This window comes from Colius striatus, chromosome 2 (assembly GCF_028858725.1).
Source record: "Colius striatus isolate bColStr4 chromosome 2, bColStr4.1.hap1, whole genome shotgun sequence".
NCBI lineage: Eukaryota > Metazoa > Chordata > Aves > Coliiformes > Coliidae > Colius > Colius striatus.
The window spans coordinates 13,057,635-13,064,228 of record NC_084760.1 but is presented as its reverse complement, the minus strand read 5'-3'; positions in this window follow the sequence as shown (position 1 = coordinate 13,064,228).

Genomic DNA, 6,594 nt, shown 5'->3' with positions numbered 1-6,594 from the left:
AGTCTCCTCTTCTCCAGACTAAACAGCCCCAGTTCCCACAGCCTTTCCTCGTATGAAAGATGTTCCAGTCCCCTGATCATCTTGGTGGCCCTGCACTGGACTCTCTCCAGCACTTCCCTGTAGCCCTAACAGCATCTCTACTAACAGAGAGCTAACCCTCTCTCGTTATTAATTCCTACTAACCATTATCCACATCCACTGTCCTCAAATAATTATTGCCAGCTTTCTGACTCGCTGTGGTCATTTAGGAGAACCAGATGCCAAAAAACCCCAAAAAGCAAATTACAACCAAATCTCTCCTCTGCAACCTCTTGGAAGTTTCCTCTTTCTTTGCTACTCTGCACCAGAAAAACAGCACATTGTTGCCTTAGCTGAACTACTGTTACACATACATTGTGAATTCATTGCTCACACCTCAGCTCAGGCCAAGCAGAGCTCATCTGTTGCACAGCTGCTCTATGAAGACACTTCAAAGTAGCAGTAGGGGCATTAAGTTTGCGAGGCCTTCCCCTTCCGTCTTAATTTGCAATCTTCCATCTCATCTCCAAGGCTAGTATTTATTGCCACTGATGCAGATAGCAGACTCCTCAGTGGCATCCTGATGCCAGACTGACTGCTTATCCTGTATGATCACCTCCATGTCAACAAAGGGCATCAATGTTTTTATCTTCCACTCACATTTTAAGATGAGCTGAAATGCTGATGTGGACTTTCATTCACATCACGGATGATGCTCTCCTGCTAGCTTTAGAAAAGAGTCACAGAATCATTTGGGCTAGAAGAGACCTTTGAGCACATCGAGTGCAGCCTTTGTCCCAGGCCCATCAACCACAAGACCATTTCCCTGAATGCAACATCCACCCTTCTCTTAAACACCTCCAGGGACAGTGACTCCAGCACCTCCCTGTGCAGCCCCTTCCAATGCCTGACAACCCTTTCAGCAAAGAAATTCCTCCTCATATTCAGCCTGAACCTCTCCTGGTGCAACTTGAGATCGTTTCCTCTTGTTCTATTGCTTGTCACTAGGGAGAACAGACTGATCCCCACCTTGCTACAAACTTGTTTTCAGGTAGTTGTAAAGAGCGAGGTCTGCCCTGAGCCACCTTTCCTCCAGGACAGTCTGAGCTCAAGGAAGTCTCTCACCATGCTTGGCTGGAGACTCTCAAAAAATATTTTCAAATTGAGTATAATACATTGATAACTCCACATAATATAGTGTGGTAAACTTCAATAAACAAGTTCTCTCTCTCAGAGTTACCTTCTAGTTTAACATACCTGCTTCTGGCAGGTGAAGCAGGCAAAGCTTCCCGAAAGACTTCTTTTTGTCACCACAACTAGCAGGTATCCTACAGCTGGAAGTTTGGCACTTATATACAAGTGATACTTAAGTGCAAAAATGCCCTCAAGGATGTAGAAAAAAGAATTAAGTCCCAAGATTTATGATAGGTGTATCCCAAAGGGAACAAAAACCAAAACCAAAAGTACCTTCAGTAACTGGATTGTTGGTAAAAGACCTGAGGGGAAGAAATCAATCTAGTGACATTTAGGGCTTGCTTACACATGCAAAGAATTTTGGTATGCTTCTCTCTTGTATCTATTCCTAGAAAAATATTTCCTCCTGCATTGTGTAATATCTTTTTCCACACCCACGCACCCAGATTACAGGGTCAGGGTTCCCCTCTTACCCCTGCCCCCAGCTTGGCTTTCTTCCACAGAAGCCTGCTATGCAGTAACTGCAGGATATTCACCACTCTCCTCTCCTACATCCAAACATGAGGGAACTTTCTTCCAGCATCTTCCTGGGACAAGGCGCAGCTGCCGCCACGGCAACACTCCTGCCTCCGGGGAATAATCCACAGCCACCATCTTGGAAATGGCTGTGAACAGAACCACAACCATTCCCCTGACCCGGCTGCTCCTTTCTTATTATCAATTATCCCACATGTAACTGGTAGATACAGCAGTTTTTTAATTGCCAACAATCTTCCTTATGAGGAAAGGCTGTGGCAACTGGGGCTGTTTAGTCTGGAGGAGACTGAGGGGGGATCTCATTAATATTTACAAGTATCTAAAGGGTGGGTGTCAGGAGGTTGGGACATCCTTTTTTTTTCTATGGTATCTAGCAACAGGACAAGGGGTAATGGGATGAAGCTGGAACACAAAAAGTTCTATTTAAACACAAGAAAAACCTATGTCACTGTTGAGGTGAGGGAGCCCTGGCACAGGCTGCCCAGGGAGGGTGTGGAGGCTCCTTCCTCGTAGGTCTTCAAGACTTGTCTGGACATGTTCCTATGTGACCTAATCTAGGTGAACCTGCTTCTGCAGGGGGGTTGGACTAGATGATCTCTAAAGGTCCCTTCCAACCCTACCATTCTATGGTTCTATGAACAGTTAACAATTCGTTCAAGTGAAAAGTTCACATCTTTCACCTTCTTACAGAATATTCCTGGTGTATATATATAACATCAGAAATTAGGAGGTTTTTGTTTGGTCTAAGAAATTAGATCCCTATGGCATTTTAATCTGATTCTTCTCAAGAAAGCTTAGAATGACCTTCCAGCTCAGTCTTGGGATAAGGCAAAAGTTCTTTTTCTACAGCCTTTATTTTGTGAGGAACTACAGTAACATTTTGCATTCGTTTTAGAATGAATGTGAGAACTGTGACAAGATCACTACTTCCAGCCACTGTACTGTCACCTTAAATTATATTGCTTGCCATTAAACTGTCCGTGATTACAAGACTCATTTCAGACAGCTGAGTACCTGAAATCGTCCTTAACAAATTCAGTTTTTATGGGCCTCAAGTCTGAGATTTCTTTCTGAATGAGAATCAAAACAGTGATAAAACAGTTCCTGCAAGTTATATTACTGTAACTTAAGTGCAGCACTAAAATTCCACACAATGGCTTCATACACTCAAGTTTCTTTTTTGAGTATGAATTTAAATGACTGACTTTATCCTTACCTTAGCAGGCACGCAAATATGCTCCTGCATTCTCATTAGGAGCAAAAAGAGACTAATTAGTATCAACAGACAAATTTGCAGTGTAGCATTAGTTAAGCCATTTTTCAACAGAACTCATTTATAGCCACTTTGAAGGTGCTTATGAGAGAGCATTTTGCTGCACTAGTCAAACACTTGTTAGTCTCTGCTTGTTACATGTGAATTACTTTGTTGTTACTGCTCCGGTTCATTGGGAAGGGAATAATGAACCAAAACAGTTTATTTCTCATCTTGTCCAGTTTTTATAGGAAAGCCATAATTAATAAATGCAGAATTGGACATTACAGAAGGCAATTGGTGGCAATTTGGCTCCATCTGGCCAAGCAACAGCTTTACAGTAAGTTCAGAGTTTCTGGATAAAGCAAAAAGGATGTTTATTACTGAGAACAGTAGCAGAAAATTCTTGCCTTCACAAAGAGTAGGGGCACTGAATGTTGTAGCATCTCCTGACTGTTGTGTATGCAATTTAATCAGCGGTGAAGGCATGGTAATAAACTTAAGCGCGGATGACAGAGTTCTTGCTGCTGAAGTTGTTTATCGACAGTCTCCTGTATCTTTTCGTGCTTTCATTCAAATACAGAAGTTTACCAACTTATTTAATATAAATTGATGTAATGGGCTAAATTGTCACTTTACATCTGCCACCAGTCAGCTGCCCAGCAGTGTTCCAGATACAATGACACAAGTGAAAGCACAGCTCCAGTAAGGCAGCCGGGGCAAAAGCAATTTATTCAGAAGAGACACAGGTTCCTTCGCATTTCAGATTATTTTGCCCATTCTCATTTGATGACACCTTACCTTTACAGAATACAGAATGAATGCTTGTTTCTCAGTTGTACAATCTCTTTAGGGTTAATTTTTTTGCATAGTTTCTGTACAAATGTAATCAACAGAGTCACTGTTGAGGCTCAGTATCACGATATATGCCTCAGGATCGTAGAGCTGTTTAAGACTTTAAACCCTTGAACATTTAAATTACTTTCTCTTCCCCTTGTAAAACTACATTTTAAAGATATAAAAATAACAGAACTGAGCATACAGAAAAAACACCAAAAAACCTCCTATCCTATTATAAATGTAACTCCTACAAGTGCATTATTTATTCTAATAAGAGATCTTTATTTTCTTGCTATACCTTCTTTCTCTACTCTTTTTTCCCCTCTTTTTGCAGTTATGAACAGATCAAATAATTCTCACACTTGAGTTAAAATGTAGCAAAACAACTTAATTTTCACTGCTGTTTAGCAGAAGAATTCATTTCCCACTAGTATTCCCCTTTAACGCTTGTATCCCATCTGCATGGTTCTCCATTCAGACAAAGCTGCCTTTACCACTTGAAAAGAACACCAAGTGTAACCTTGTGCTGATGTGTGCAATTAGCCCAAGGTCAGTCAAGGATAGGGATACAGCTGAAAGTAACAACCAAGAGAAATTATTATATGAAGCTAAGGGAAGGCAGACCTTTCGTTACTTAAGAATTACTCTTTTTTCTATCATTCATTAAATCTTGTTTCTGATGTACACTGAAACTTAAAAACAGTCCCCCCTTCCCAATTCACTGTTAGGGTATAGAATCATAGAATGGTAGGGATTCGAAGGGATCTTTAGAGATCATCTAGTCCAACCCCCCTGCAGAAGCAGGGTCACCTAGATCAGGTCACATAGGAACATGTCCAGGCGGGTCTTGAAGACCTCCAAGGAAGGAGACTCCACAACCCCTCTGGGCAGCCTGTGCCAGGGATCCCTCATCTGAACAGTGAAATAGTTTTTCCTTACATTTAAGTGGAACTTTTCGTGTTCCAGCTTCATCCCATTACCCCTTGTCCTTTTGCTAGCTACTACAGAAAAAAGGGATGTCCCAACCTCCTGACACCCACCCTTTAGATATTTGTAAATGTTAATAAGATCACCCCTCAGTCTCCTCTTCTCCAGACTAAACAGCCCCAGTTACCACAGTCTTACCTCATAAGGAAGATATTCCAGTCCCCTGATCACCTTGGTGGCCCTGCACTGGACTCTCTCCAGCACTTCCCTGTCCCTCTTGAGCAGAGGAGCCCAGAACTGGACACAGGACTCCAGATGAGGCCTCACCAGGGCAGAGGAGAGGGGGAGAAGAACCTCCCTTGGCCTGCTAGCCACACTCTTCTTGATGCATCCCAGGATGTCATTGGCCTTCTTGGCCATGAGGGCACATTGCTTGCTCATATTTAGCTTATTATCAATCAGGACTCCCAGGTCTCTCTCTGCAGAGCTGCTCTCCAGCAGTTCAACCCCCAGCCTGTACTGGTGCAGGGGGTTGTTCCTTCCCAGATGCTTTAAAATATACTTTGAGCTACCCATCTGCTACATCCCACAGAGGACAAATGCCATTTTCAGTGATCCCACCAAACCTTGTGTTCAAGTCCAAAGCCACCTATCGCTAAATACTGATGACACAAGTTTCTTCATGGGTGACACGCAGCACCTGGCAATTTCAAGTGCCACTTCAAAACTAAAATACCTGAAGGTGCTCTGTGGGTTATCAGCTGCCCACAAAGGCTCGAGCTACGTATGTCTGAAAGTGCAACCATTCCAGGTTTGAAAAAGGTCTTGCAGAGCTTAATACAGTGCTTTCTGAAAATGTCTCTGACAACTGGACACAAACGAAAAAGACAGGAAAGCATCAAAAGTACAAAAGACTTCTGAAAAAAACAGAATGTTACATGAATCAGCAGGACAGCGTGTGTCATTAAACATCACTCAAGTGGATTTTCTGTTGTTAAATGTTTCTAACAGAACTCTGGCACTGAGCTCAATCTCCTAATCTCATCAAGCCAAAAGAAGAATTTTGTGCCAAAAATTACTAGTTAGGATATTGAACAATTAGTTTAAGTCCTGGCACAGGCTGCCCAGGGAGGGTGTGGAGGCTCCTTCTCTGGAGGTTCTCAAATCCCGCCTGGACACGTTCCTGGGCGACTTCACCTAGGTGGCCCTGCTTGAGCAAGGGGTTGGACAAGATGATCTCTGAAGGTCGTTTCCAACCCCTACCATTCTGTGATTCTATCACTCTGTGACACAAGTTGTGCCCACCTTTTAGTAAAGGAGTTCTCCTAAAATAAGCCCGATCAGAGACCTGGCCGTGTCTTGTGACGTTCACAACTAGGTAAATCCAAATTAAAAGGGTCATTTCAAGAACTCCAACTGTACAGATGGAATTAGGCAACTAATCTGTCAGCTTACCACACTAAACAGTGAGAGCATACAAGCTCCCTCCTCAATGGAATCATAAAGCCAGAAACTGACAAATGCTTAGAAATAGCACTTTGATGATTCTGTGAAAAAGTTCAGACAGTTAAACTTTGCTAGTGTCTACATTATAACTGACCTTAAACGGGGCCCATCAGAAAGCAACTCAGAGCTACTGTGTAGTATCACCAAGTACATATCTCTGTGTAACAATACGGATTCTCTTTGTCATTTGGCTACTAGTTTTGTTACAGCCCTCTGCCATTGATCACCAAAAGCAGAGAATTAGTTTACATTTTCTTCCAAAACTAAGTTCATAATGCAGAGAACAGCCTCCTCTTATTTGCCTGTAGCCAACCTACCAT